The 12,815-nt window shown below is 39.8% G+C and overlaps 1 non-coding gene and 1 pseudogene across 1 annotated transcript; both read right to left on the bottom strand.

The window, feature by feature from the left end:
* Window positions 1-2,439: 2,439 nt before the first annotated feature.
* LOC142685969 (U2 spliceosomal RNA) lies at window positions 2,440-2,659 on the bottom strand (annotated as a pseudogene).
* Window positions 2,660-8,963: 6,304 nt separating this feature from the next.
* Window positions 8,964-9,153, bottom strand: LOC142685938 (U2 spliceosomal RNA). Its single transcript, XR_012855360.1, has one exon. It is a non-coding gene; the product is annotated as a U2 spliceosomal RNA (small nuclear RNA).
* Window positions 9,154-12,815: the final 3,662 nt, after the last annotated feature.

The following is a 12,815-nucleotide window of genomic DNA, read 5'->3' as shown; positions in this document are numbered from 1 at the left end:
TTGTTTCCCTTAAGGCGACTTCCATGGCTTCCTCACTTGATCTGGGCTTTCCACCAGCTACAGCCTCAGCAGGGAGTGCCCTCCCCACCTCAGCTGCAGCAGCAGAGTGCCCCACAAGCTCCACCCCGGTCTTGATTTTTACTGTTGGCTTCTCAGCAAGTAGTTTTGGCTGCTCAGGTTGATTACTCCCCCCTGGGTCCGCAGCAGGGAGCCCAACCTGGACAGCGCCACTCCTTCCAGCCACTTGATCAGCCCAAGATCTGGATGTACGCATACTGCAGTCCTTAAAGGCATGACCTTCTTCTCCACAAACATTGCAGACCATTGTGCTGCAGTCCTTAGACAGATGACCTTCTTTATTACAGCGACCACAAAAGACAGCCGGACTTTCACAACCATCTGCAGTGTGGCCAAATTTCTTGCACTTCCTGCAAAACAGAGGCATCTCTGGGTAAAAGAGATATCCCTTGTCACGCCCAATGGAAAAGTTTGATGGTGGATGACACAGTCCCCCAACACCACCTGGATCTCCAGCCAATTTAACAAAAAACTTGTGTTTGCCAGTCCACAAATCTTCCGAGTTCATGACCTTATGCGAATATTTTATGCTACTGCAGTATTTTCTCAGAAACAAAGCAATGTCCTCCACAGGCACAAAAGGGTTATACATACATACCACCAAAGGCACATCCCCACCAGAATAAAGGATGGTTACGGTCAGTCCATCGAGCTCCGGGTTCTCTTTGCAGGTCTTGAGTACCTCAAATAAATTTTGGCAGGCAGAAATAGAATCCAAGGTCAAAATGTAGGCTCCTTTCCTGGAATCCCTCAGGCAAACGATGGTCTCCTTCTTCACCAACAAGATCTTGTAAAGGATTTCTCTCACGAAGTAAGGTAACTGGAACCGATCCACCTTGCTCTCCTCCACTTCAAATCGAAACGAAAAACGAATCCGCGCTTCGCCGGCTGGAATATAACGGATGATCACACCCATGATGATCGATCGCCTTTTCGGTCTTGTTCGTAGTCTTCCCCCTATAGCAGCAGGTGGCTTAAGACAGCAAGCTGCCGATGCCACAAGGCCGAAGGAAGAGCGTACTCCCAAGGTCCCCCTAGCTAAACCACTTGAGCTTAGCCAGAAGGCCGAGAAGCGATAACCCGAATGGGCCTGGCGTTGACCGAGCCTGCCTAATACTGCTGTTCACCCCTTGCAGCGATTCAGCCTACTTCTAGGCAATTCCATGGGGCCCTGCAGGCTCACACACATTTACAGCTACTAAGCGGGAGGTGAATAAAGGCCGGAGAGGAAGCTACACAGGATTTGCTTCTTTTGCTTGCACCACAATGCAGTGCTGAAAGAGGAGGAATCTACATAAAAACGCCTTCTTGGCAACGCCCAAATGCCCTCCTGCCGTGCAAATACTGGCAGCAGCAGCAGCAGTAAGTGCATGCCCACAGCCACCCCTTGTTCCTTCACAACTTGTATTAGCTTTAATCCAGTCCAGTGCTGCCTGCTGAGCAGCACTGACCAACACTGCCTGGGCCCAGGCTTTTATCTATCTCTGAGGCCCCATTATGATGTCAGAAAGCTGGCTCTGGAATCCTGAGGGCTCCACTATGACACGTGCAAAGTTCCGTCTGAACTTTATATAAGACGGTGAGGCTCAGTCAGTCACTCAGTGTTGCCTGAGAGGGCAACACTGCAACAGCCGGCCGCCAGGCTGTCTTTTTTTTGCACATTTATTTGCCTCCAGGAGGCCACAAGAGGGAGACAAGGGACTGCAAAATGGAAAATAAGCATCCACCAACTTTACAGACAACTTCTCCTTGCTCCTACAACCTCCATCCTTGCACAGTTTGTTATTCTTCCAGGTAACAAAGTAACAAATCCAAATTGCTGCTCTCTTTGTAGGCAAGCAAGGGTTTGTTGCAACTGCAATTCTTACTTCTTCTTGAAATGTAGGGACGACAGTACATTCCATCACATCCATCTAGTGTACACAGGTAGGTCCATTGTGGCGGGTAGGCGGCTGGCTGCTTTAATGGCTGTTTGCTGTTCCCCTACTCCACTCCACTCCACTATTTGACTGTGGTGCTGCATCAATCAGTGGCTGGCTCAGGTGCAGCTCTTTAACTTACCTAGGAGGGAGGGCGGAGAGAAGACAAGGAAGGTGAATGAGCTGTTCCAATGTGAAATGCCGGAAACACAGAAACACAGAAGACACACACACACACACACACACACACACAACAAGAGGTGGCAATGTATTAATTAATTGCATTTAATAAATGAGCTCATTATCACACATGACTGTACAAATGCATTGTCCAACAGGTGTTGAAATAATGGGATTAAAAGGGGAGATCCCATCAGAAAGACAAAAACAATAGCAAACACAAATAGCACTTTTGGAATCTGATTTTAGTCAACACATAAGGGAAGGGTGCACCGGTCCTGGAAATACTGCAATACCAGGTCAATGCGTGGAGTGGACAGAGCAAGCTCTATTTCCATCTCCCTGTTCTAAAAATCCATTTAATATATGGTCCCCAGATAGGGGACGTATCAGATATTAAACTGATAAGAACAGATTTTTTTTTTTTTTTTTTTTTTTTTTTTTTTTTTTCTCTACTCAGATTTGAAATCTTAAAACGCAAAACATAGGTTGAAAGTCTTAGATTTCATCAAAACCATCATTGTAGTATGAATATATAATTTTCATGATCTTATCCATTTTTTAATTGTTATTATTACTTTTTTTCTCTTTTTTTAATATGTTTTGTTTTCTGTTTTTTTTAAATTATATTTTAACTTTTTTTTTTTTTTTTTTTTTTTACAGGTATAACAAAGAAGAAAACAATACAAGATTACACATCACAAGGTAAGTACATTCCACATTTCTGGTTTCCAAATCTCATTTGCTCTCACAGTACCTAGTAATAATTTATCTCTCCAGAAATATACATACAGATAGCTTAAACATAGTTTAAGACAGTTTTCAACAGATAGCTGATCTCTTTTAAATAATACAATATTTCTTGCTTTCCATAAAGCCATCTTAACACATGTAAATATTAACCATACGACTTTAAAATCCTCTTTACCAATGCCCAATCCATAAAAGATCATATTAAAATCAAAATGATCAATTTTGCTCAAATATTTAACTAAGATGCTAACTTTCCTCCAAATCTTTTGTGCAAATGAGCAATTCCAAAAAATATGCGTTGGCGTTTCACTTCCGCTACATCTTACTCTTGGGCATCTTTCATGTCTTACCAAACCTCTTCTATGCTGAAATTCTCTTGTAGGTAAGCAATCCTTCAACATACACCACAACAGGTCCTTATGTTCGTTAGACAAGTAAAACAGGTTAACATTGATCCAAATACCTTGTACAATTCTTACAGAGAAACCTGTTACAGAACTCATAATTTTCCTCTCATCTAAGATCTTTAACACTTTTCTATGATTAGTAATAATACTTAAGTCAGATTTTAACAACTCAAACTCCCTTAAAATTTTCTCTAAAATAATATAATGTTCTGGTGGTAAAAACTTATATGGTCTGTTTAAGTCAATTTCTAACCACTTGTATTTCCTTATATAAAACCCAAGATTATAAATAAGAAAAGTTTTTATCTTTGAACTGGGCCCCAATAAAGTGCTTGTACAATAGGCCAAATATTTAATATACAAAAAAGACCTAATATCGGGGAAGCCTTTCCCTCCTTTATTCTTAGGTTTATACAACTCCTCCCTTTTGACTCTTTCCATATTTGATTTCCATAGGAAATAAAAACAGATTTTAATAAGTTTTTTCATGATATTATTTGGGGGGATAAAAACAGCAGATATGTACAAAATCATGGGGAGTAAAACCTGTTTTATGATCAAAATTTTACCTTCAAGAGTCAAAGTTCGCAAATTCCAAAAGGAAATCTTTTTCCTTACCCTTTCCAGCAAGGATTCCCAATTTTTTATATTCCCACAAGATTCTGAAAAATAGATACCTAAAATCTTCATGTCATGCATTTTAAGCAACTTACAATCAGGTTCAAGGGTAAATTTCCCAATTGTTAAAACACCGGTTTTATCTAAATTCACTTTGAAACCTGATGCTCCACAGAACCAATCCACTGTTCTTAAAACCCTATTAAAACTTCTAAGATCACGCACCAAAACTGTCACGTCATCCATATATGCAATAACTTTAACTTGTTCATTTTTACAGCCCGGGATAAAAAAACCGTTAATTACTTTATCTTTTCTAAAGGCCTCTAAGAGGGGTTCAATTGCACATATAAATAAGATAGGTGACAGAGGGCAGCCCTGTTTCACCCCACATCGAATATGAACTTTATCAGATAAGGAACCATTAACTGAAATTTTACTAAAACCTCCATTGTATAAGATTTTAATACGATTAATAAAACCCTCTGAACATCCTAATTTGCTTAAAACTGTGAATAAGAAATCGTGTGAAACTCGATCATAAGCTTTTTCAAAATCAAAGGAGATCAAAGCTAAATCCTGATTGCGGTCCTTGCTGTCCCAAATAATATCCCGTAGCAAAACCAAAGAATCGACAATTTTTCTTTTTGGCACAGCGCATGTCTGGTCAACCCCAATTATTGATGCTATCACTTTTTTTAAACGATTCCCTAACAATTTTGCATACATTTTATAATCGGTGTTCAGTAGCGTAATTGGCCTCCAATTCTTGATTAATTTTTTATCACCTTTTTTAAAAATTAAAACAATAAGACCCTCCAACCAGGACTCCGGGATTATTAATGAAGATTCAATTTGAGAAAAAACTTTGAACACATCCTCACCTATTACATCCCAAATTTTTTTATAGAATTCTATTGGTAGACCATCCATACCAGGGGTTTTTAAATTCTGAAAACTATTAATCGTATCTAATATTTCATTTTTAGTAAATTCCTCCTCTAGAAACATCATCTCATCAGTGCTAAGCTTTTTATCTAACAACCCCATAAAATGTTCCTTTAAAGAGGCATCAAGCACCTTTTCGGAAAATAATTCCTCATAAAAATTTTTTGCTTTTAATAATTTTTCTTCACGGTTTGTTTCCCCTTCTAGACACTCAATAAAATCTTTTTTCCCGTTAATTTTTTTAAAAAAGAAATGAGAGCATTTCTCATCCTTTTCAAGGATTCTTACACGAGAGTTGAAAATAATCTCTTTCCCTTTTTCTTTTAATAAATTTTTTATCTGACTTTTTACATCCTCAATTTGATCATCCATTTCTATACCATTGTTTCTAAATAGGTAAAAACACTGGAGCCTAGAACTAAGATCAATGTATAGTTTCTTTTTTGCATAGGCTATCTTCTTCCCATATTTAACAAAGAAGGTTTTAAAACCCCTCTTCATGAAATCCCACCACTCCAATACATTATTAAACTCGCCCTCTTTTTGTTTTAGTTTATCATAAAACTTACAGAATTCTTCTTTAACCTTACTTCCTTCCAAGAGGGACACATTAAGTTTCCAGTGTGATGGCACCTTACCTTCTGAAACCTCATAATTTAGTGTACATTCAATTAACTTGTGATCTGAAAAACAACTGTCAAAGGATTTAAAAGAAGAACACATCAAATCACTAGATACAAAAATATAATCTAGTCTAGATGAGCATCCACGATTACTCCAAGTAAGCTCATACTCTTTCCTTTTTCCACCTAGTTCCCAGGTATCTTTAAGGTTACAGGCAGAAAGAATATTTTTCAAAACAGATACTGATCCTTCTTTTTTTTTACAGATTTGGCAGTTAAAATCACCACCAATGATGATGGGATCTGAACCAACAATAAACAACTGTAGTAACTCAAAAAGGTGAATTCTCAATTTTTTTTCTGTATTTGCATATATGCAAAAACACTTGATTTTTTTGCTATCTTTTAAAACCTCCACCATAAGTATGCGCCCTGGGTATATTTCTTCATGCCTAACAATTTCCCAATCTTTAGAACATAAAAAACCTATCCCGTCACTTTTGAATTCGTTTCCACCTGAAAAACAAGATTTACCTTTCCATATACCTTGTAGATACTTATAACATAATCTCTTTTCTAAATTACATTCCTGTAAGAAAACAAAGTCATAATTTTCATTATTAAAAAAATCATAAATGGCTGTACGTTTATATTGGTTATTAAACCCCTGAACATTCAGGGAGGCAGCCCTGATCATCTTTTAACCAAGATGCCAGGGCTTTCTCCCCCGCCCTCATCGATAAATGGTGGAGAAGTATCAATCTTCAGATCTTCAGCTCCAGATGAGTCAGAGGGAGAAATATCTCCAAGAAGATCATAAACCTTGCTTTTCTTCCCACTTTGGTCAGTCTCTTCATCACTCACTTTCTCTTCTTCTCTAGTATATCTTTTTAAACTTTTTGTTGCCACCTCCATCTCCTCCTGAGCACCAGACGAACCTGCTTGCCCAGGGGGTGAAAGGGGAGTCTCCAACACCACAGTTAATTCCTCTTTTTTCTTCTCCTTTTTCTCTTTTGATATTTTTTTCTCTTTTTCTACCACTGAAGCCTCCACACCTGAGGATTTTGTTTTCCCCTGGGAGCTCTTTTTATCCTTCTTTTTTTCCTCTTTTTTTTCCTTGCCCTTATTCTGTACCACAGAACCTATAGGAGCCTGCGCCTCTTCTGGAGGCACGAAGTCCTCATCTGACAAAATTTCCTCCACTCTTTTTTTAGGACAATCTGTTTCCTGATGAACGGAATCATGGCATTTCATGCAACGCTTACAGGCCATGTCAGCATGTCCATATTTGCGACATCTACGACAGTATTGGGGCATCCCCGTAAAAAAAAGATAACCCCTACTCCTGTTGATGAAAATAATAGGGGGTGGTCTCAGAACACCCCCCTCAGCAGTCGGATCTTTTTTAAAGACCACACTGTAGATCCTTTTCCCATTCCATGCACCGAAATTAGTAATCCCATGTTTCTTAAGGGTCACCTTCTCACAAAAGTTGTACAAAAAAGATGTGACTTCCATATCAGAAATAAATGGGTTGTACATTTGCACTGTCAGCAGTTTATATTGATATTGAAACAAAGGAAGGACCTTTACTCCCTCCAACATAGCATGTCCTCTATTTCGCTCATAGAGAGCATACGCTGCTTCACAAATCCCACAAGAGTTCAAAGTAACATCGTGAATTCCACGGGAGTTAAACGATTGAACACAAAAATAATCCCCATCCTTGATCTTCAGGATAGGACCAAACACATTGGAATAAAGAAACCCCAGTTCTTTTACCTGGCGGTATTGCGGCGAGATGACAAAACGAATCGTGTCCTTCAAAGGAGTATCATCCGCAAAGAAGTCCTGGAAATTATCCGATCTTCCTTCCATCGTTCCAAATGAAAAATATACTCACAGCCCAGAAATCCAAGCTCGATCGCCTCCTGATCCAAATCGATAATCCAGAATCCCACGTCCAAAGAATTTCTCCCTCCACGAAAAGAATCCGGATCCTCCTAAGGAAAAGGCACTACAGCTTTCAGCCACCCCTCAATAGCAGCAGTTCGGTCCGAAAACCGAAAAGGCCGAGCAGGTAGGTTTCCACTGTAGGAACCTTGCCTAATGGTTTCAAACCCACTACAGATCTGAGCCAAAAGGCCGAGAAGCGATAACCCGAATGGGCCTGGCGTTGACCGAGCCTGCCTAATACTGCTGTTCACCCCTTGCAGCGATTCAGCCTACTTCTAGGCAATTCCATGGGGCCCTGCAGGCTCACACACATTTACAGCTACTAAGCGGGAGGTGAATAAAGGCCGGAGAGGAAGCTACACAGGATTTGCTTCTTTTGCTTGCACCACAATGCAGTGCTGAAAGAGGAGGAATCTACATAAAAACGCCTTCTTGGCAACGCCCAAATGCCCTCCTGCCGTGCAAATACTGGCAGCAGCAGCAGCAGTAAGTGCATGCCCACAGCCACCCCTTGTTCCTTCACAACTTGTATTAGCTTTAATCCAGTCCAGTGCTGCCTGCTGAGCAGCACTGACCAACACTGCCTGGGCCCAGGCTTTTATCTATCTCTGAGGCCCCATTATGATGTCAGAAAGCTGGCTCTGGAATCCTGAGGGCTCCACTATGACACGTGCAAAGTTCCGTCTGAACTTTATATAAGACGGTGAGGCTCAGTCAGTCACTCAGTGTTGCCTGAGAGGGCAACACTGCAACAGCCGGCCGCCAGGCTGTCTTTTTTTTGCACATTTATTTGCCTCCAGGAGGCCACAAGAGGGAGACAAGGGACTGCAAAATGGAAAATAAGCATCCACCAACTTTACAGACAACTTCTCCTTGCTCCTACAACCTCCATCCTTGCACAGTTTGTTATTCTTCCAGGTAACAAAGTAACAAATCCAAATTGCTGCTCTCTTTGTAGGCAAGCAAGGGTTTGTTGCAACTGCAATTCTTACTTCTTCTTGAAATGTAGGGACGACAGTACATTCCATCACATCCATCTAGTGTACACAGGTAGGTCCATTGTGGCGGGTAGGCGGCTGGCTGCTTTAATGGCTGTTTGCTGTTCCCCTACTCCACTCCACTCCACTATTTGACTGTGGTGCTGCATCAATCAGTGGCTGGCTCAGGTGCAGCTCTTTAACTTACCTAGGAGGGAGGGCGGAGAGAAGACAAGGAAGGTGAATGAGCTGTTCCAATGTGAAATGCCGGAAACACAGAAACACAGAAGACACACACACACACACACACACACAACAAGAGGTGGCAATGTATTAATTAATTGCATTTAATAAATGAGCTCATTATCACACATGACTGTACAAATGCATTGTCCAACAGGTGTTGAAATAATGGGATTAAAAGGGGAGATCCCATCAGAAAGACAAAAACAATAGCAAACACAAATAGCACTTTTGGAATCTGATTTTAGTCAACACATAAGGGAAGGGTGCACCGGTCCTGGAAATACTGCAATACCAGGTCAATGCGTGGAGTGGACAGAGCAAGCTCTATTTCCATCTCCCTGTTCTAAAAATCCATTTAATATATGGTCCCCAGATAGGGGACGTATCAGATATTAAACTGATAAGAACAGATTTTTTTTTTTAATTTTTATTGAAAATAAAGTCAGATTACATTTCATACATTTGTCATGAAAAGTACAAAAACAAAATATTCAAAGATACATCCATCATTTCAAAAGAGAAATATCCAAAAATACAAACACAAATACATTGTATCCTCCCAAAAAAAACAAAAAAAACCCATTCTTATAAGAAAAGAAAAAAAACACATTAAATTCAATTAATAAGCCATGACCGCCATTTTTTGTATTTCCAGACTCCTTCGGCATCACTGCCAAGTCTTTTTCGGTCACATAACACATACAGAAATAAACGTCCACGGATCATGCCCAAACACTCATACACTTCAACGTCCTTTTGCTTAAAAACTAAGATATTCCTGACATCCCACAACACTTCTTTTACGCAATTTACAATCAACCACAACAACCTAGCTTTCTCTCTATTCACACCACACAACCCAAACATCATCATATTAAACGTCAATAATTCAACCCCAGTTATACCTTTAATCAATTTACCCATCCCTTTCCATACATTCTTAGCATACTCACACTCCCACAGTAAATGAACATAATTCTCACACCTACCACATCCTGCCCTGGGGCAGTTCTCACTGTTTACCAACCTTCTTCTCCGTTGAAACTCGCGCGTAGATAAACACCTATGCACAGTCATCCAAGCAAGATCCTTTTGCCTGTTTACTAACTCTTTATTTTGCACATTCTTCCACACTGCTTTACTCTCATTCTCAGTCAAACCAGCCACACATTCAACCATCTCTCTTGACTCCAAAACTTTCATCACTTTCTTGCTCTCACACCAATCATTCACTGTCACATTCTCTAAGTGGTTCCTCCTAATGCACCTATCAATCCTCATATAAAACCATGGAGTACCAAAACTTGTTGGCTCCCTCAAATCCCTTACCATTAATTTATATCTCAGTAACACCCTTCCAGCCAAATACTTCACCATACAACCATACACACTTTCCTTCTTACTGATCGACATACAAAAACTTACATACTTCACCGCCAGAAAACATTCAATATTCATCAGACCTTTTCCACCATTCACTCTTCTCTTCACCACTTTCTCTCGCTTCAATTTCTCCATCTTTGAGTTCCAAAGGAACAAAAAAATTACTCGGATGATTCTCGCCAGACATCTGTCAGGCGGAGGAAAAACATAATTAATATACAACAAAATTGGAATAATCACAGATTTAATCACCAAAACTCTCCCATCAATCGATAAAGTCCTTAAAGACCAAAAATTTGTTTTATTTTTCACCCGTTCTAAAACTCTCCCCCAACTCTCTTTCCCATACAAATCATTGTCAAAAATCACCCCCAGAACTTCCACCCCACCCTGTCTCACTGGCCATCCACACAAGTCATTTTCCTTCCATTCATCAAAAAACTTACAACCACTTTTATCCACATTCAACTTAAACCCACTCATCATACAAAAACATTCAATCAGCAACTTAGCCCGCTTAACAGCAGCCATACATTTACACACAACCGTGACATCATCCATATAACCAATCACACGCACATCTCTCCCCTTACTGCCAGGGATTTCTACACCCCGCATTACCTTGTCCCGCCTAAACATACCCAACAACGGTTCAATCACACAAACAAATAAAATTGGTGACAATGGACACCCTTGACGAACTCCTGACATAATCCTCACCTTCTCGCTCAGAAAACCATTCACCTGGATTCTACTCCCTATATCTCTGTATAAACACTGAATCCATCCAACCATTCTCTCCGGTACACCCATTTTCCTCAAAATCTTGAACATAAAATCATGCACAACTCTATCATACGCCTTCTCAAAATCAACCGTAATCACAGCCACACCTTGTTTCCTATCCTTACAGTCCCACAACACATCTCTCAAACCCAGCAAACATTCAGAAATCCTCCTGTCAGGCACTGCACACATTTGTTCTTCACCAACCATACAGTCAATCACACTTCTCAACCTATTAGCAATAATCTTAGATATAATCTTGTAATCGCAATTTAAGAGCGCTATCGGCCTCCAATTTTTTAAACTCTTTTTCTCCCCCTTCTTAAACAAAAGAACAGTCACACTTTCACTCATACTTTTTGACAACCTACCTCTCTCCAAAACTTCCTTACAAACTTCCCATACATAATCACCAATCATATCCCAAAATACACAATAAAATTCTACAGGCAAACCATCACTCCCTGCTACTTTCCCCTTCTTCATACCATTCATTGCATCCTCTACTTCACTCTTCCTTATGTCCTCACTCAAAAAACTCTGATCAATCTCATCCAACTGTTTATCCACATACCCCAAACATTCACGCTCTAATGAACAATCACGCTTCTTCTCAGTAAACAAATCCGTATAAAACTTCCATACTTCATCCAGAATCTCATTTTTACCAAACACTTCTACACCATCCTCTCTCAACACACTCACCATTCCAGTTTTTTTATTAAAAGCTTTTTTAAAGAAAAACTTTGTGCATTTCTCATCTTTTTCCCTTACTTCCACTCTAGCTTGTGCAATAATTTTCTTACCTTTTTCCTCCAAACATCTTTTAACATAATCACGCGCTTCTTCAATCTCACCTTCAACATTCATACCCACCCGTCTAAGTTCATACAAATACTCCAATCTTTTTTGCCATCTCTCATACTCCTCCATTTCCTTCCTTCCTCTTTCACACCCTTTTTTTACAAAAAACCTTTTTGTTTCCCTTTTAACCCATTCCCACCAGTCAATCACACTAAAAAACTCCCCTTTCTTTGATTGCCACATCCCAAACAATCTCCTATATTGCTCCCGAACACATTCATCATCCAACAATGTCACATTTAATTTCCATACACCCCTACCAAATTCATACGTACTGTTACTTTTAACCACACATTCGATCCACGCATGATCCGTGAACGGCATCCTCCTCCTTTTAAAGTCCATAACAGTTAATGACCTAGAACAAAAAATAAAATCAATTCGTGACGATATATTTCCAGTATTACTAAAATACGTATAACCAAAAGAACCATCATTTTTTTCACGAAAACAATCCTTAAGTTCAAATAAACTCACAATTTCATTTAATTGTTTCCCAGTACTATCCACCCCACTATCACCTCCCCCTCCAACATTACTCCTATCCCCTGCATTCACTGTACAATTAAAGTCTCCCAGAAGGAAACAATTTTCCCTCCCCCCCAAGAAAAAATATAATTTCTCAAACATCTCCGCTCTTTCTCTCCGTCCAGTCGGAGCATAGACATTAATAACTTTATAAGAGGCACCTCTATACTCAAAATTAACTAATAAAACCCTCCCCTGAACTATGTGAATTACCTTCTTCACAACAAAATCATTACTTTTAAATAATATTCCCACCCCCCCGTTTCTTTCCTGGGATCCTGACCAAATTGCAGGACCCAAGGCCCAGGTAGCATTTATAGGTTCCTCCAGCAAACAACACTCCTGCAAACATAAAACATCAAAATGATAATTTGACAGAAAATCAAAAGTTGCAGCTCTTCTTGTTGCAGTCCTGATACTCCGGACATTTAAGGAACCTATAACAAAATGCATTATTTATAAATGAAAGTCAAAACAATTCAAACACAGGGCCTCACGACTTCTTTAAAGCACCCCTTCCTCTATGTTTCGTCGGAGTCCCATCCGCAG

The sequence above is a fragment of the Rhinoderma darwinii genome (genome assembly GCF_050947455.1).
Source record: "Rhinoderma darwinii isolate aRhiDar2 chromosome 5 unlocalized genomic scaffold, aRhiDar2.hap1 SUPER_5_unloc_16, whole genome shotgun sequence".
In the NCBI taxonomy this organism is placed as follows: Eukaryota; Metazoa; Chordata; class Amphibia; order Anura; family Rhinodermatidae; genus Rhinoderma; species Rhinoderma darwinii.
The sequence above is the reverse complement of the archived record's forward strand: the minus strand, read 5'-3'. Positions and strand labels throughout refer to the sequence as shown.